Source organism: Macaca fascicularis, chromosome 7 (assembly GCF_037993035.2).
Source record: "Macaca fascicularis isolate 582-1 chromosome 7, T2T-MFA8v1.1".
In the NCBI taxonomy this organism is placed as follows: domain Eukaryota; kingdom Metazoa; phylum Chordata; class Mammalia; order Primates; family Cercopithecidae; genus Macaca; species Macaca fascicularis.
In genome coordinates, this window is record NC_088381.1 from 110,615,798 (window position 1) to 110,636,024 (window position 20,227).

The 20,227-nt window shown below is 35.0% G+C and overlaps 1 long non-coding RNA gene across 1 annotated transcript in view; it reads right to left on the minus strand.

The window, feature by feature from the left end:
• Positions 1-337: 337 nt before the first annotated feature.
• The window catches only part of LOC135971663 (uncharacterized), a 45,134-nt gene continuing 25,244 nt past the window's right edge, over positions 338-20,227 (minus strand). The window contains exon 3 of the long non-coding RNA XR_010587913.2: positions 338-421. This is a non-coding gene — a long non-coding RNA (uncharacterized lncRNA). The remainder of the gene's footprint in view (positions 422-20,227) is intronic.

Genomic DNA, 20,227 nt, shown 5'->3' on the forward strand with positions numbered 1-20,227 from the left:
AAACAAATCATGCTACCAAAAAGACATATGCACTTGTATGCTCATTGCTGCGCTATTAACAATAGCAAAGAAATAAAATCAACTCAATAGCAAATAAATAAAATCAATAAAAGCCACCCATGTTGCTGCAAAGGAAAAGATTTTATTATTAAAAAGATTATATTCATTATAAATAAATTAATACAAAAACAGAAAACCAAATACTGAATGTTCTCACTTATAAGTGGAAACTAAGCATTGAGTATACATGGCCATAAATATGGGAAGAATAGACACTGTGGACTACTAAAGCATAAGGGGGTGGGTTAAAAATCTATCTCTCAGGTACTATACTTACCACCAGAATGACGGGATTAGTACTCCAAACCTCAGCATCACACAATTTTTTGATGTAACAAATCTGCACAGGTACCCGCTGTATCTAAAATAGAAGTTAAAATAAAAAGAGATGAAGCTAAATCCCATGCATAAATACATTGAAATTATAGACTTTTGTGCTATATACTCAACAAGCTTTCCTGGCATAAGTATATATTGAATAAGCTACATGCAGTAAATAATTTCACACAAATTTAAATTTGGTTTATTTTATAGAATAAGGTAATTTATAAACTTGAGTAATAAAATGAAAATAGAATACAGAAAAAATCAAAATAATGCTAAAGGCAATAATTGCTACAAGCATCAGAGAAGAGAATGATTACAAGAAAATAGTTTACAAAATATATGATTTTTATTTCCCATAGAACTAAGACATTATCTCTTGAATATTCAAAGGACACCTACTGCCTTAGGAACACATAAATGGTCATATATGTTTTACATAAAATTATGTACAAAGAATAATATGGTTCGTGTAATATATATGTTTTAAAAGCATAGCAACTCAAAGTATGAGTTTAGAAAATTTTATGCTCTTAAAATTAAATAAAGCGAGCAACAAAGTTTAGTTGAGACAATTTAATAGGCTACCTTCCATTGGTAAAGATCTGTTAAATCCACTACTGGGCTGTATATAGGGACTAGCTTCTGAGTATAAAATAATTTGATTTCAGATTTTATTCTATCACAACTAATTAACTAAATGCCTTGCAGATGAACAGAAACTGTTATAACTCAGACAAGAGCTATTATAATTTGAGTTTTCCTTTGGGTTTCTGCCAAATTTTTCCTCCAAAAAGTAATCACTGATGCACAGGTTTAACTTGATGCTTTGTATTGTCATACAAATATAAATGACTTCACAGCCAAATATAATATACTTCATTTACTTTCCTCATTTATTTACAGTCACTGCATAGTGGAGTTGTTTTTTGGCTTAAAAAATAAACAAAACTTCTTAGGTAATTAAATGAATAGAATACAACAACTAGAAAAAAGTATTTGACCCAGTTTAATTTCATTTTAAAATACATAATCCAATGAATTTGTCCACAAAATGTAAAGAGATTCAGTTATTCTATCACCAGCATGTCCTACGCCCAGGAGATCAAATACAAGAGGTGTAAGTGGAAATCACGGAATTAATTAACTTAAAATGAAAGATAATGTCAACTAATGGCTTTTAACTTCAATGTATTTCTGGCAAAAACAAGGCAAGTTGGTATTTTTATAATTTTTGGTGGCAATTTAAGTCTCCTTTATTAAATATGCATTATTACTAGTTATCTAAATAATATTTATTAAAGAAGAGGGTGCTAAAATAGAACTCCTTTTTTTGTAAGTTAGGAATATGATGGTAGACACATATGTAGTGATAGTTAAAATAATATGATACCTACTAACAAAAACATTGAAATATGTTGGACTTAAATAAGACACTATTGTAGGAAAATTTTTATTTTCAAACGAGTTGAGTTGAATTGAGCTGTCGACATGTGCCTTTATAAATATTATAAAATGTATTTTATTTTATTTTTTTCCTAGCAAATTTTCTTTTCTTTTCTTTCTTTTTTTTTTTTTTTTTTTTTTTTTGAGACAGAGTTTTGCTCTTGTTGCCCAGCCTAGTGTGCAGTGGTGCGATCTCTTGGCTCACTGCAACCTCTGACCATGGGTTCAAGCAATTCTCCTGACTCAGCCTCCTGATTTGCTGGGATTACAGGTGAGCGCCACCACGCCCAGCTAATTTTTCTTATTTTTAGCAGAGACGGGGTTTCATCATGTTGGCCAGGCTGCTCTCAAACTCCCAACCTCAGGTGATCTGCCTGCCTTGGCCTCTCAAAGTGCAGGGATTACAGGCGTGAGCCACCATGTCCAGCCGCAAATTTTCTTTCTTTTTTTTTTTAACTTTTACTTTAAGTTCAGGTCTACATATGCAGGTTTGTTACATAGGTCAAAGTGTCATGAGGGTTTGTTGTACAAATTATTTAATCATCAGCTATTAAGCCTAGTACCCATTAGTTATTTTTCCTGATCCTCTCCCTCCTCTTCAAAGGTGTTTTCTTTGTCTCTAAAACTAGAAAGGCAATGTAAGATGTACGGTTACAGTTGATAGAAAACAATTGTAAAGGTAAAGTTTACAATATTAAAAAGTCAAAGTAAGTAAAAGTGCAGAGTAAACTAACTGAAGCAATGGCCGTTTTTATATGGATTTTAACATTTAATCCTTTGAACTACTATTAGATGATAAAATTAATCTATGCTACTCTACATTTAATCATATTAAGAAGTAGTTTTGATTAGTAAAGCTTGATTTGCTTTAATCAGGAAAATAAAAGGCATCAGGCAACAGGGGGACCAAATTATATTCCTAGTGGATAGGGTTTTAAGACTTCCTGGTAAAAATGAAGTTATTTTCCTGCTTTACCTTCTTTGTACAAAGATCCTCTTAAAATGGGAAACCCACTATTGCAAGCCTTTGGATCCCCTAAACAGTTTTGTTTTAAGTTAGAATCATTTTCTGAAAACATTCAGTGTCATGAAAGACAGATAAGAAAAAATACTGTGTTAAATTTCTCTCTGGGTAAATTTTCCTCGGCTATGCTTCCATTCTACATTATCTTATACATCAGATCCTTTGCTATACAATTAATGAAAAGTCCTTTGCTTATGTTTTTGCTTCTTATAATTTTCATACATTATTACGGAACTCTCCAAAGCTAATTGACTATTATGTTTATGTGGCATTAATAGTAAGTAAAATGTCATAGCCTAACGGTCACATAGTGCCAAACACTTCTAAAAGGGTGTGTTTTCTGCTGAGGATACTCTGATTACCTATATAATGTTAAAAATACTTTGGTACAAATATTGCTATCTCTAAGTCTGTGTCTTAAGGAGTGATTATTAAATGTTGCAGTAACATTTTTTGTCCACAAATGCCAAAACAAAAGTGTTTTTTGGTCAAAAAAAAAAAAAAGATACATCTGAGAAAATAATTAGTCAAGTGGAATTTTAGATAGAGTGGCGATTGTAGTATTGTTTAGCATCCATAAGGATTTTTGCTTGAAATGTATGTTGTGCAATAATATTGCACAAAACTATGACAGTGAATTGCAATTTCCTTGAGAATACCCTTGTAAAACAGGCTTTGTCATTTGCGTTGTTGACATGAAGAAGGTTGTTTCATAAAACCACTCATAAATCAAAGCTATCTCCAAGAATATGTAAGATATTTTAATGTTTTTCTCCTAAAGTATTATCATCTTGGACAAATTCATGTATTGTTAGCCATTTTTAACAACATAATTGCATTACTTCTATGGTTCTAAATCAGTCATGTCTGTTTATTTTCATAATGAAACAGAAATGTTGAAACCTTTTATTTATAAAATACCAAGAATTCCAGAAATTTCTTAAGAAAAACGATAGTATTGTTAATTTTTTATCAATAGTGTGTGCACTATGCTCTATTTTCCTGACATTATCAACTACCTTATTATATATCTTATGCTTATACTTATTTTCCTGAAATTATTAACTACTTTGTGTAAACCAAATATGTTTCATTATAATCATTTAAAGGCTGTCATAATTTTTGTTGAGTACATTATCCATATTTTACTAAACACTACATATTGTCAAGTTAAATGTATAATTTTTAAAGTATACACTTCTTTTGTACACACATTACTTTGGAATCAGTGAAGTAAGAATTTTGCATAAAAGCTTTTAGAAGCAGATTTTAATATAGATTATATCAGGCCTACTATATGATTCCTTTTTTCTTTTAATTTCTCTAGTAGTGTATATACTTTATTAACTAACTTTATTTCCAATGAAATAAAATATGCAGCATCACGTCTGCACTACTATTAGATGGTTGTTTATTTGTGAAGGGGAAGAAAATCCGCCAAAAGCAAGTAAGCAGGAAAAAGGAAAACATTTAAATGTAGACGAGAATAAATATAAAATAATTTAAAAGAGAAATGGGAGGAAGAGTGAAATAGAGATTAAAGAGAAAGAAGAGGTGTGTGGAGCAAATGAATTATTAGGTAGGAATAGTGGTTAGATTTGCAAAGCAAATGAGGATAAGAAAAGGTGTACAGAAAGAAATGGCTAGGTAGGCAAGGAAACAATGGGGTAAGGTTGACAAAGAGGAACTGAAGTCATGCGTCCAGCTTAAAATCACAAAAACTGTAGGCATAGGAAATCAAGGTTAATTAAGGAAGAGTAAAACAGGGTTGTAAAACTTGTGTGGACAGAGAATCTAGAAGCCCTGTAATTTAGCAAAATTAATATTCATAAGCATATTTGCAGAAATCTGATTTTAGAAAAGCAGCTGGTTACAAATTTGTTTAAAATTATCCTCTAAGTTTGAGCAACAATTAACTTATGCTAACAAAAGGGCATCAGAGACCTGCAGTTGATTACAACAAATGCCAGAATTATCTAAAACTTCCAAAATAAAGTTCCCAGTTTATTTTAGTATTGGTATCTATATGTTAATTTAGACATTCTACATAGAGTATTAAATAGTCAACATAAAAACTGAACTGGATCTCCACACTCAGTGATATTACTGTTTCTATTACAAAAAGTTTTTATCAGGAAACTACAAACTATGCTGCAGATACATGTGTTACATTATTAGCAAAATTGGTATTCTCATTTTCTTTGATTCCCAAAAGGATGGCAACTAGAATGTACTCCTAATCTTTTCCACTGAATAATCATCTTTGATAACCCAAAGGACATTTATTAATGCCCTTTTTATTACTCAATTAACCAGTCATTCTTCCATCTATTGTCTCAATATTTTGTCAGTACCAATTGTATGCCAAGTATTGTGATAAATGCTGATGGAACAGAGATGAACAGAATTGAGAAGAATTTCTTATAATTAATTCACTTACAGTTGGAAAGCCAAGTTAATAAGTATGACCACTAGGAAGAGGAGATTTACTGAGATTAAGAACTCTGGCTTAACTAGTTAAAGTTTATTTTTGTCAAGTAACTCTATTTGGTTAGGGAAATATTTTTAAAGTCCCTTATGAATAGAAACTAAGGATTCATGGACATGCCATTTGAGAACACTCTAAAATGTTTAGCAAAGTTGTCTACTAGAAAGTGAACAGGAATCCAGAGATGTAACAGATTAAAAATAAGAAAACAGAGTGAAACATGCAGAGAGGAAGAGAAATAAAACAGTATGATGGGAGGTTGGTGACTGGATTGATAGAGGGGGTTGAGAGCCCGTCTTAAGAGCAGGGAAACTGGTGTCATTTGAAAATTACCTTCTGTACAGTACTGACATATGGCACCTGTAATAAGTTATTCTTAAATGTACAGCCAACAATATTGCTTTTCAGTGATATTATTTGTGACATAGAGTAGAGGAAGTAAAGAGAACTTTCTGTACTCAAATTGGGTCAGCACTAGATCACTGTGCACAGAAGTCTTATAATTCAGAAAAAGCTGGAAATCAGAGCTAGATGCGAATAGAAAATAGCAATTGAATGAGAATTGTTGTATAATAATGAGAGGGAACTGGGTTTCATGCAGGACTTGTGGCAGGACTTGAACCCATTTTCTCTGGATATTAAGAAGCACAATGCTACACTAAGAATATTAGGATGCTTATTTTCATCCCAACTTGCAAGTGTAACAAAGTTTTATAAGGTCACAAGGCAGATATCTAACTCTAGCATTCTGTCTCTGGAAATAGTAATTTTATTTCATAACTCTTCTCATTTTCCTTTTCTTCTCTGTCTTCCAAGGTACCAATTGCTGTGAACTCTCTTTTTTGTCAATTGACAATAATAATGGTTTTTCAGAATCAAAAGTAAAATTCCTGCCATAAAATGCTGAGTTTCTGTTTTCCTAGAGTAACTTTGACTCTTAGTAATACACAATGAGACTGTTATTGTCTCCCAGCTGTCCATGACATGAGCTACTAGCCCAGTCTGAGAAAGCATCAACCTGCCCAGGGTATAAGCCTTTTATTGGTATTGCAGTATTATTCCACTTTCGATATACCTTAATATCACAGTATTAGTCTGTTCTCACACTGCTATAAGGACATGCCTGATACTGGGTAATTTATAAAGGAAAGAGTTTTAATTGACTCACAGTTCCACATGGTTGGGAAGACCTCAGGAAACTTACACTCTTGCCAGAAGAGGAAGCAAACACATCCTTCTTCACAAGGCAGCAAGGGGAAGTGCTAATCTAAGTGGGGGAAAAGCCCCTTATAAAACTATCAGATTTTGTGAGAATTCTCTCACTATCATGAGAACAGCATGGAGGTAACCATCCCTATGATTAAATTACTTCCTACCAGGACTGTCACATGACACGGTGGGGATTATAAGAACTACAGTTCACGATGAGATTTGGGTGGGGACACAGTGAAACCATATCATTCTGCCCCTGACCTCTCCCAAATCTCATGTCCTCATGTTTCAAAACACCATCATGCTTTACAACAGTCTTCGAAGGTCTTAACTCAGGCCAGCATTAACTCAAAAGTCCAAGTCCAAAATCTCACCTGAGACAAGGCAAGTTCCCTCTGCCTATGAGCCTGTAAAATCAAATGCAAGTTAGTTACTTCACAGATACAATGGGGGTACAGCATTAGACAATTCTTGACTTCTGTGCACCTTCAGGATCAACACTATGTGGAAGCTGCCAAGACTTGGGGTTTGCACACTCCCAAGCTATGGCCCAAGCTGTAACTTGGCTCCTTTTAGCCACATCTGGAATGGCTAGGACACAGGTCATCAAGTCCCTAGACTGCATACAACAGGGGGGCCCTGGGCCTAGCCCACTAAACCATTGTTTTTTCTGCTTGGCCTCTGGGCCTGTGATGGGAGGGGCTGCTGTGAAGTTCTCTAGCATGCCTTGCAGACATTTTTCTCATCATCTTGGTGATTAGTGCTCATCTCCTTGTTACTTATGCAAATTTCTGTAGCCAGTTTTAATTTCTCCCCAGAAATTAGTTTTATTATTTTTTTTCTACTGCATCATCAGGCTACAAATTTTTAAAACTTGCATGCTCTGCTTCCTCTTGAACACATGGCTGCTTAGAAATTTCTTCTGCCACACACGCTAAATCTTCTCTCTTAAGTGCAAAGTTTCACAGATCTCCAAGACAGGGGCAAAATGCTGTCAGGCTGTTTGCATAACAAGAGGGACCTTTACTACAGTTCCCAACAAGTTCCTCATATTCATCTAAGACCAACTCAGCCTGGACTTCATTGTCCATATCACTATCAGCATTTTGGTCAAAGCCATTCAACAAGTATCCAGGAAGTTCAAAAGTTTCCCACATTTTCCTATCTTCTTCTGAGTCCTCCAAACTATTCCAGCCTCTGCCTGTTACCCAGTTCCAAAGATGTTTCCACATTTTCAGGTATCTTTATAGCAGTGACCCACTATCCAGTACCAATTTATTGTATTCATTCATTATCATACTGCTATAAAGAACTGCCTGAGGCTGGGCAATTTATAAAGGAAAGAGTTTTAATTGACTCACAGTTCTGAATGGCTAAGGAGGCCTCAGGGAACTTACAATCATGTCAGAAGAAGAAGCAAACACATCCTTCTTCACATGGAGGGAGGAGAGAGGAGTGCAGAGCAAAAGGCAGGATCAGATCTTGTGAGAACTCACTGTCATGAGAACAGCATGGAGAGAACTGCCGCCATGATTCATTTACCTTTCACCAGGTCCCTCCCATGACACCTGGGGATTATGGGAACTACAGTTCAAGATGAGATGTGGGTGTGGACACAGCCAAACCATATCAATCACCTAGTTTTGATTCCCCTAACTATTGAGTGCATTTGTACTCATATCACAGTGGATGCCTCATAACATTTTCTTTAAAAAAAAGTGTTCTAGTATATTCTACAGGGAAATTACTTTAAAGTGTTGTATCTGAGAAGTAGCACTTTACGAGAAACTACAAAGAGTGCAAGCTTTCTACATATATGAGCTATTTATTATTTATTTGATTTTAATACTTTACAAATACACATTTAGCTAATGATATGTCTCAATTTTGAATATTTTAGTATTAATAAAATGAGTATCCTTTGAAAACTAAACAGTGCCATGAACATCATACATCTCAGAAAGTTTATCTGGCATTTATTCATGTTAAAATATTTTTAAAAACTGTATCAAACTAACTATTGGAATGGACCTGTATATGGCATGATAAATATGAATAAACTTTACAATAATTAAACTACATAGGACATAGACCACATTTATATTATAAAATGTATTTTTACTTTTATTGTAGAAAATACAATTTTCCCATTGTTATACACTCAAGGAGGCAGCTTCAAAGATTAATTTATCTTGTGTTTTATGTTTCCACTTATGTATAAACACTACAAAGGTAGAGTCTATTTTTCAGGATTATTGATCATATGAGATACATTTATTTTTACTGATCATGACATGGCAATTTTTAAAATTTTTAATTTTTGTAAGTAAACTGTAGGTATTTTTAAAGTGGTAATAATTCATGGAAAATGTATGAAATAGCTAATATTAATACTCACTTTTTTCAAAGATATTTGTTACTTACAATTGCAGACCTATGTAAGTAAGAGAAGCTGTTCAACAGTATATATACTGGAGCTGTTCAATATAATATAGCTAGTAGTTTAACAAACAAGAATATTATGCTATAGAGTTTCAAATTAAAGAAAGTATAGGCTCAAAATAAAATTAAATAATAAAATTAATTTGAAAATTCACATTAAATTGAACTGAAAATTTGGTTAAAATGAAATAGTACTCAATGTCAAGAATAATGAGTAAGGCAAGAATTAGAGTAGCCAATTATAATTAAGTATGTCTTAGATCTATGATAGAATAATTATAGAAATACATAGACAAAATACTTAATCTTCCATGAAGAAATGAAGTAAGGTTTTCTGGGGAAAATGAGAGGTAGGGTGAGACTTGAATAATGAATAGTAATTAGACTGACCAACGTTGAGAGAAATTATAGAAGATGGGTCATGACTAAAATGTATGTGATATGAGGCTAGAGAAGGACAAGCAGGCCTTTAGGCACTTTGTAAATGCTAAGTATTTTGACATTTATTTAAAGGCATTGGGAGTCTTTGTCATGAAATTAGAAACTGATATGATAATGTTTGTCTTACATTAAAGTTACTGTAATTGTAGGATGAGGAATGGATTGAAGATTAATTAAGAAGCTGCTATAGTAATCACAGAAAGAGACACTATTGACATAACTAGGATTGTGGTAGTGGGAATGGAGGAAAGTTGATGGAGGTAGAGTAAGATAGAATCAACTGGCCTTGGTCATTGATTTAATGGGAGAAGGGCAGAGGGAAAATATTTGAAGAAATAACGATAATGTTTAGGTGTGTTGCTTGAATAACTAGAGAACTGGCAATACCATTAAGTAAGATGAAAAACAAAAAGAAAGGGGTAAGTGTGAGGCCAAGAGACTGCTTCAATTATTGTTGAGCACGCTGAGTTTGAAACATAGTTCAGACTTTTAGGTGGAGATATACAATAGGTTAGCTATAGGAACTTCAAGTTCAGGATTGGATAGGCAGAAAATATGGATTTATTGATCTCTGCAATGCTCATATGCATTGCAAGAAAAGTATTAGGAAAAGATTCTATTAAAATACATAGTTAAAATCATAGGAAAATTTAAGTGACTAAAAATCTAAGAATTATGGAGTGTATTGGTTATACCTATCAGACTTCAGCAAAGTGAATGAAGCAGAAAAATCCCAAGTCATAGTCTCCCTGAGATAAAACAGCCAGGAAACACATATCCATATTATGACTCCACCTCTGGAAGCCTGTAGCAGAAACAATAACATTAAATATTCACATACTCTTTCACATGTCTCAGTCCACTTGCAGTTGTGGCCATGTGATGGCAACTTGCCAGAGGCTGGTATGTGTAATCAAAAAACAACTGTGATAGGGAGAGAAGTCTTTGTAAAAGATTGTAAAGAAACAGAGATTAAGAACTCTTAATCAACATTCTATATTATAATAAGCATCCTCATTTTCCACCAGTGTTTGATGACATTGGCCAAGTATGATAGCGCTATGGAATGAGTAAACAGGGAGTTTGTATGGGGAGGAGGATGTAGGGCTGTTGATAGGCAATCTTGCTACAAGAGCAGGAACCTTATAGAATCAATTGCTGAGTATTAAAATGGTTTACTGGGCATGGCATTCCACTGATGCTTTGGCCTTAGTTCATTATAAATCATGATAGTTTCATAGACATTGAGATGCTGCAGATATATTGCTAGGAAAACACCAATTTAACATATAAAATGCTACACTTAATTTATACTAAGATCAATATACCAATGTTCCTTCAATCCTCAAACAATTTATAGGTTGAAATATAACAGAATAACAGAAAGATGACTCTTCTAAAAATAACATGCTGATACAATGTGTTAGAGATAACCAATATCTTTAACCTCCAGCCTTATTTTTCAATGAGAAGACTTTGCTTCAGACTCAGGAATGTATATTATTAAAGCAAACAATTGACAGTATCCTTCAGGCCTTGTATTTATTCCTTCACATTAATGAAGTAACTTATTTGATTGGTGAGATATGGAGATATTCACAAGGTAGAAAAACCCCATAAAATTACACTGACCACTGGCTGGGGTCACTGTATTAAAAATATAATGTGTGTTTCTCTACAGATTTTTAAATAATTCTCTTTATTGCACTACTGATTTGTAAAACAGGCCTCAATCTTCTTTCATGGCTGAGTGTGTTATTTAGCTCAACTGTCCCCAGGGGTAGGTGGAAGTATCTTCAATTTGTTCTCAGTTCTAAGTCACAACATCTAAAACAATACTCAATAAATGTACAAAAATAAGCAATGGGGAAATAACTCTCTATTCAATAAATATCAATAGTACTTGGACAACTGTCTACACATACAGAAGAATGAAACTAGACTTTTATCTTGCATCATATGAAAAAAGTTAACTCAAGATGAATTAAAGATTTAAATGTAAAACCACAAACTACGAAAATCCTGGAAGGCAGCCTAGGAAACAGCAGTCTGAACATCAGCCTTGACAGAGAATTTATGGTTAAGTCCTCAAAGCAGTTGCAACAAAACAAAAATTGAGAAATGAGACCTAATTAAATGAAAGAACTTCTGCAAAACAAAAGAAATTATCAACAGAATTTCCATCAACAGACACCTTACAGAATGGAAGAAAATATTTAGAAACTAGGCATCTGACAAAGGTCTAATATCCATAATCTTCAAGGAACTAAAACTAATCAACAAGTAAAAAACAAATAACCCCATTAAAAATGGGCAAAGGACATGAACAGACAATTCTCAAAAAAAGACATCCAAATGGCTAACAAACTTACGAAAAAATGCTCAATGTCACTAATCTTAATAGAAATGCAAATTAAAACCACAATGAGATGTCAATTCACACCAATCAGGATGGCTATTATTTAAAATCAGAACAGATGCTGGTGAGGCTGCAGAAAAAAGTCAAGGCTTATATAATGTTGGTGAGAATGTAAATTAGTCCAGTCACTTTGGGAAGCAATTGGGAGACTTCTCAAGGAAGTTAAAATAGAACAGCCATTTAACCCAGCAATCCCATTGCTAGGCTGTATTAGTCAGGATTCTCTAGAGGGACAGAGCTAATAGGATATATGTATATATAAAGGGGAGTTTATTAAGAAGAATTGACTCACACGATCACAAGGTGAAGTTCCACGATAGGCCATCTGCAAGCTGAGGGGCAAAGAAGTCAGTCTAAGTCCCAAAACCTCAAAACTAGGGAAGCTGACAGTGCAGCTTTCAGTCTGTGGCTGAAGGCCTGAGAGGCCCTGGCAAACCATTGGTGTAACTCCAAGAGTTCAAAAGTTGAAGAACTTGCAGTCTGATGTTCCAGGGTAGGAAACATTTGGCACAGGAGAAACATGAAAGCCAGAAGACTCAGAGAGTCAGCTTCTGCCTTTTTCTACCTGCTTTTTCTAGCCACACTGGCAGCCAATTAGATGGCTCCAACCCACACTGTCGGTGACTCTTCCTGAGGATTGGTCTTCTTCTCCCAGTCCACTGGCTCAAATATTAATCTCTTCTGGTAACACCCGGAAACACCCAGATACCTGAAACAATACTTTGCATCCTCACAGCACTATTCACAACAGCAAAGACATGGAATTAACCTAGGTGTCCATCAATGGTGGATTGGATAAAGAAAATGTGATAGCTATATAATATGTAATACTATACAGTCATTGAAAGAACTAAATCATGTTCTTGCAGCAACATGGATGCAGCTGGAAACCATTATCCTTAGCAAAATAATGCAGGAACGGATAATCAAATATTACATGTTCTCACTTATAAGTGGGAACTGAACACTGGGTACACAGGGAAATAAAGATAGAAACAATAAACACTGGGAACAGAGCCGGGAATAGAGAGAGGGAAGCAAGGTCTGAAAAATTATCTGTTGGGTGCTGTACTCACTACCTGGGTGTTGGGACCATTCATACCCCAAAAGCCAGTGTCAAGCAGTGAACCATTGTAACAAATCTGCACAGGTACTCCATGAATCAAAAATAAAAGTTCAAACAATAATCATTAATAATATATGTATTTAATTTTGGAGTTGTTGCTTGTTAACTAAATAGAAGGCAAGCAAATATTATTCCATGATTCTTATTTGACTCCACATGTGTGTTGGTGAAGAACCTAAAGGCTATCATATTAAAGAACTTGCTTCAGTTATTAATCAAAAGTGGTAATTTGAAGTGAGCAGTTTACCATTCAAGAGAGAATCCTTCTTGTCAAAATTTTATTCATCATAGTAGATGACAAAAAGCATAATCTAATAATTCTTTTATGATATAATAGTTTTAGATTTACAGACATATTACAAAGATAATACACAGAGTTCCTAGATAACTCTCACCCAGTTTTCTCTATCACATATCAGCATGCTACATTTGGCACAAGTGATGAAAAATAATGATAATTATTATTAACCAAAGTCCACATTTTGTTCAGATTTTTATAGTTTTAATTTATTGTATTTTTTTCTGATTCAATAATTCAAAAATTAACTCAAGATGGATTAAAGACTTAAATGTAAAACTCTAAAACAGAAAAAATCCTAGAAGAAAGTCTAGGCAATACCATTCAGGACATAAGCATGGACAAAGATTTCATGATGAAGATACTGAAAAAAATTGCAACAAAAGCAAAAATTGACAAATGGGATCTAATTAAACTGAAGAGTTTCTGAAGAGCAAAGAAACTATCAACAGGGTAAAGAGACAATCTACAGAATGGTAGAAAATTTTTGCAACTATGTTTCTGACAGAGTTCTAATATCTAGCATCTATAAGAAACTTAAAACAAATTTACCAGAAAAAAAACACACAATTAAAAAGTGGGCAAAAAACATGAACAGACACTTCTCAAAAGAAGACATATATGTGGTCAAGAATCATGTGAAGAAAACCTCAACATCACTGATCATTAGAGAAATTCAAAACAAAACCACAGTGAGATACCATTTCACACCAGTCAGAATGACTACTATTAAAGAATCAAAAATTAATAGATACTGGTGAGATTGTGGAGAAAAGGGAACACTTATACACTGTTGGGGAGAGTAAATTACTTCAGCCATTGTATGTGACAGTGTGGCAATTCCTCAAAGACCTAAAGACAGAAATACCATTCGACCCAGAAATCCCATTACGAGGTATATACCCAAAGGAATATAAACCGTTCTATCATATAGACACATGCACACATATGTTTGTTGCAGCACTATTCACAATAGCAAAGACATAAAATCAACCTAAATGCTCATCAATGATAGACTGGATAAAGAAAATGTGGTGCATATACACCATTGAATATTACACAGCCATAGAAAAATTGGGATCATGTCCTTTGCAGGGACATGGATAGAGTTGGAGGCCATTATCCTTAGCAAACTAACACAGGAAGAGTAAACTAAATACTGCATATTCTCACGTATAAGTGGGAGCTAAATGATGAGAACAAATGGGCACAAACAGGGGAAAAACAGACACTGGGACCCAACTGAGGGTGGAAGGTAGGAGGAGGGAGAGGATCAGGAAAACTAACTAATGGGGATAGGTTTAATACCTGCGTGATGATGAAATAATCTGTACAACAAACTCCCATGATGCATGTTTACTTATGTAACAACCTGCACTTGTACCCCTGAACTTAAAATAAAAGTATAATAAAAGTATGTATTATTTTAAATTATTTATTATCATTTTAACGATTTTCACAGCATCTTCACCAGTAGTAGATTGCATCTCAAAAAATTCCATTCTTTGGCCATTCATAAGAAGCAATTCTTCATCCATTAAAATTTTATCATGAGATTGCAGCAATTTATTTGTAACTTTCAGCTGTACTTCTAATTATTTTACTCATTTTTAAAATTGTTTTTTTAGATTATCAAGTTTTTAATAGTTCTTAGTGTATATATAGGTATATATACACACAAGTGTGTATATCTTTATACACACACACGCATGTATATATATGTAGAATTTTTTTAAAATTCAGACAGGGTCTTACTCTGTCCCCTAGGGATTGGAGTGGTGTGATCACAGATTACTGCAGCTGCAACCTTGTGGGCTCAAGCAATCCTCCTGCCTCAGCCTCCCAAGTAGCTGGCACCTCAGGCACATGCCACCATGCCTGGCTAATTTGTTTTAAATTATTTGTAGAGATTGGGTCTTTTTACGTTGCCCAGGCTGGTATCAAATTCCTGGGCTCAAGCAATCCTCCCACCACAGCCTCTCTAAGTGCTGGGTTTACAGGCATGAGCCATCTTGCTGACCTCTTTATATATTTCATATTCAAGGGCTTATCAGATGTGTTTTGCAAATATTTCTCCCAGTCTGGAATGCTTTTTTAAAAAAATTATTTTAACAATTTCAGTATTGTGTTACCTATTTCAAATCTTGGCCCTTCTATGTGACTTTTACAGAAAATTGGTCACTATACGCAAAACATCTTGTTGAGCCTTTGGTTGGTACTATATCAAACCTGTTGATACTCTTGGGAATAATTAAAATATAGTAATATTGAGTCTTCCCATCTATGATCAAAGTATTTCTCTCCATTTATTTGTATCGTAGCTTCCTTTCATCTGTGTTTTTTGCAATCTACTCATCTGACAAAGGGCTAATATCCAGAACCTACAAAGAACTCAAACAAAGTTACAAGAAAAAAAACAAACAACCCCATCAAAAAGTGGGCAAAGGATATGAACAGACATTTCTCAAAAGAAGACATTCAGACAGCCAACAGACACATGAAAAAATGCTCATCATCACTGGCCATCAGAGAAATGCAAATCAAAACCACAATGAGATACCATCTCACACCAGTTAGAATGGCAATCATTAAAAAGTCAGGAAACAACAGGTGCTGGAGAGGATGTGGAGAAATAGGAACACTTTTACACTGTTGGTGAGATTGTAAACTAGTTCAACCATTATGGAAAACAGTATGGCGATTCCTCAAAGATCTAGAACTAGATGTACCATATGACCCAGCCATCCCATTACTGGGGATATACCCAAAGGATTAGAAATCATGCTGCTATAAAGACACATGCACACGTATGTTTATCGCGGCACTATTCACAATAGCAAAGACTTGGAATCAACCCAAATGTCCATCAGTGACAGACTGGATTAAGAAAATGTGGCACATATACACCATGGAATACTATGCAGCTATAAAAAAGGATGAGTTTGTGTCCTTTGTAGGGACATGGATGCAGCTGGAAACCATCATTCTTAGCAAACTATCGCAAGAACAGAAAACCAAACACCGCATGTTCTCACTCATAGGTGGGAACTGAACAATGAGATCACTTGGACTCAGGAAGGGGAACATCACACACCGGGGCCTATCATGGGCGGGGAGGAGGGGGGAGGGATTGCACTGGGAGTTATACCTGATGTAAATGACGAGTTGATGGGTGCTGACGAGTTGATGGGTGCAGCACAACAACGTGGCACAAGTATACATATGTAACAAACCTGCACGGTATGCACATGTACCCTAGAACTTAAAGTATAATAATAATAATAATAAGTAGTTACCAAAAATAAAAACAAATAAAAATAAAAAATAAAAATAAAAAGTTTTTACATACACATCCTATGTAGTTGGAATGACAAAAAGTGAAGCACATAGGCTTTTACTGTAAGATTTATGTGAATCTGGAAAAAGTTATACTGTGTTTAATGTTTGTCTCATCACTTTCAGGCTCTCCTATGTATTTCTTCTTAGGGATTCTGAATCTTACAAATCTTTCATCTGTAATCTGCTGTTACTTTGGAAGCACCCAGTTGATGTGGTAGTAAGTTATGGGAGATGAGTGTATTCTGTAATATTCTGATCAGGTCTTAGTCTTTTAGTGGGCCTGTTTTTTGGAGATCTAAGCTTTACAAATTGTTTATTTGTTTCCTTTTACTATATTGTTTTTTCTTTTTCTTACCTATCACTTTTTTCTTGATTACAGCATTCCCAATCTTCAAGCTTTGTTCTTTTTTGATAATGATTAGTCACCTCTTTGGTAGGACAGGGTGGCTAGAGAGTGCTGGAGTGGGAAGAAACTTTCCTCCTCTAGACAGAGTATATTTTCAGAGCAGAACTCTGGCAAAACCCTTTTACCTGGAGGCGAGGACTTTTCCATGGAGAGTGCTCTAGATGTTTTCCAGTGTTACTCTTTCCCTCCACCTAAAGAACTGGGGAGATTTTGTTACATTCTAAATTGAGAACATGGTAAGATTGGTGGAAAGGAAACTCATGAAAGCTTAGGGAAATGCCTATGACTATGGCTGTCAGTAGTTTCTTACTCTTACTCTATCCCACGCTGTCTCCAGCAGCTCGCCAAAGTTATTGCTTAAGAGTTTCTACCAGTTTATGGATCCTGTAGTTTTTGCTCCAGGTAATTAGATTTCAGTTGCTCTATCTCTCTGGATGCCCTTGTCTTTCTAGATTTTGAAGTTTTGGTGTGTCCTGTAATCTCAGTTCTCTAAAGGGTCCAAGAAAAGCCAGTGCATTTTAGTTTGTACAGCTTTTTGTTATTCTAAGTATGAAACTTGTGACTGATAAAGCACTTTACATATTGCAGTTGAAATTAAAAGTACATAATTCTGTTTTTTATCTATATCTTTAAATATGGGACTTTGTGGTGGTTTGGCCATTGATAAGAACAAATAAAGCCCTCAGAAAAAGTCATCGTGGGCTTTGAGAAAAAAAGGTCATTACCCGCAGATTATGGACTCTGAGACTGATGATGTTTAAGGATTAAAGATCCATATAATAAGAGGAGCTTTAAATAATATCAATACTTATGCTCCACCCCAAGAGACTCTAATTTAATAGGTTTAGAATGCTGTCCATACATCAACGCTTTTTAATATCTTCCCAGGCGATACTAATGTGCCAACCTGGGTTGATAACGACTGTCTTAAAGGGAATGAAAAGAGCATCTTCAGATAGAATTAAAGGGAATGAAAAGAGCATCTTCAGATAAAATTTAAGATATGAGGCTGGGCATGGTGGCTCATGCTTGAAAGCCCAGCACTTTGAGAGGCCAAAGTGGGAGGATTGCTTGAGGCCAGGAGTTCCAGAACAGTTTGGGAAACATGGTGACCTGTCTCTACAAAAACAAACCACTAAAGAAACCCCCAAAATCAAAAACAAACAACAAAAATTAAGATGTGGTTGTGAATCTTTCACCATAGAGTGAGGCAATAGATCTTTTAACTTTTCTCATTTGAGAGTTGGAACCTTTACCTAGGAATTGTTTGAAATTGTGTGTGTGTGTGTGTGTGTGTGTGTGTGTGTGCGCGCGCACGTTTGCCACCAACTATATGATGGAAAAGGATGTTGAATCATGCGTTAAAGAAGAAATAAAGGTACTGAATATGTCACTTAGGGTAGCTGTCATGTTGATATCATCTTATAAGAATTGTTGCTTCACTCACGACCCACATTGTACTTCCTTTGGTAGCAGTTCAGAGGTTTGGCACTGACCCAAAGGCAATTATTTCGTACGTGTATGTAAGTTTACTTTCTAACAGGAGTTGAACCACCTGTACTCGCTCTGAATTTGTAGCAAGAATCACGTAGAAGAAGAATTTGCAAATATAATGGTGCATAAATGCAAACTGTAAATGTTTTAGTGACCATGTCACTTGCAAATTGAAATTATGTAAGTAGGGAAGCTAGGAGTAGGCATTTTGACCTAGCTGCTATATCAGTGACAGAACACTAGAGCCAAGAGCTGAGAACCACTAATGAGACCCTTAGGCTTTGAATCCAGTGTTAACATCCATCTACAAGGGTCAGACAACAGTGTTTCCATTAAAATTTTCATGATGTTTATCTCACTTTTCTGTGAGATTTTATGTTTATCCTAAGAATTAATTCCTTGCTTATCGTTTGAAGAATCTATGTTTCTTGCGCTCAAATGTGGCTGATTAAATTTTTCAAGGCTCTATATAATTTGGACAAATGGAGCACGTAAAAATTTGTGGTCATTTTAACCTACGCTTAAATCTCAGCCTCACTATTGTTTATGTCTCTCACTTAATTAGACAATGTGTTGGTGTTACTAGGGATAATTAGTAAATCCACACCCTGCTTTTAAAAACTGTTGCTGGAGCTCTCAAAACTGCAGCCGCAGTTTGAGAACTTTCATCATGTTTGTGATATATGTAAGTAAAGATATACATATGATAATGATCTTAAACCAGATTTCTGAAATAAATTTTATTGATTCAACCTAGAAAGAGTCATATGCTTTCCTAAAATATTTTAAGGTGGGAACTGAAACAATTTAGTAAGTGAGTTTATATAGGGAGAAAACATAAAGCTGGCCCTTCAGTGAAATCAGAAAAGTAGAAAGAATATTTTAGAATAACTACAACGTGATGGCTTCAGAGACCCTTATCCAGAGAGCAATAACTTCATCAGAGCAGATATAGTTTTGCTTATATGAGGCGGTAAGAATAATATTGTGGACCTGGCATAAAGTAGGAGAAAAAAAGCTTATTTTCTAATCCAAGAACTTGTGTATGTGAGTATTAGCACACTCCACATGACATGACTGCAGAAGAAGTACTGTTCTTTGAAAGAGCTAAGTTTCAGTTAGGCATAAGCACTGGAGTAAGCTTGATTAATGTTGAAGGAGAATTGTAAGTAGTATACGAGAAGTCTGGGTAGGATGTTTCACACAGATTTCTGAAGAACAACTGTTTTACTGGGCTCCAACATGAGGACAAACATTGCACAGAAAGCCTGGCTAAATAAGAGGTCTATGTAAATTTTTCTTTTTATTTTATTATTTTCTTTTTTGAGATGGGTTCTTAGTTACTTAGGCTGGAGGACAGTGGTGGGATGGCAGCACACTGGAGCCCCAGTCTTCTGGGTTCAGGCAACCCTCCCACCTCAGACTTCTGAGTAGCTGGGACAACAGGTGCACACCACCACACAAGGCTAATTTTATTTTTGTAGAGATGGAGTCTCACTATGTTGCCAGACTGGACTTGAATTCCTGTCCTCAACCAATCTTCCTTCTTTGGCCTCCCAAAGTCCTGGGATTACAGGCATAAGCCTCTATGCCTAGCCTGTATAAATGCTTTAGATTGTAAACATATGAAACAGCTTTCCCTAACAAGGGGGTTATCCTAATATTTGAGGCATTTTGCCTTACCTCTTTTTTTTTAATTGTGACTTAA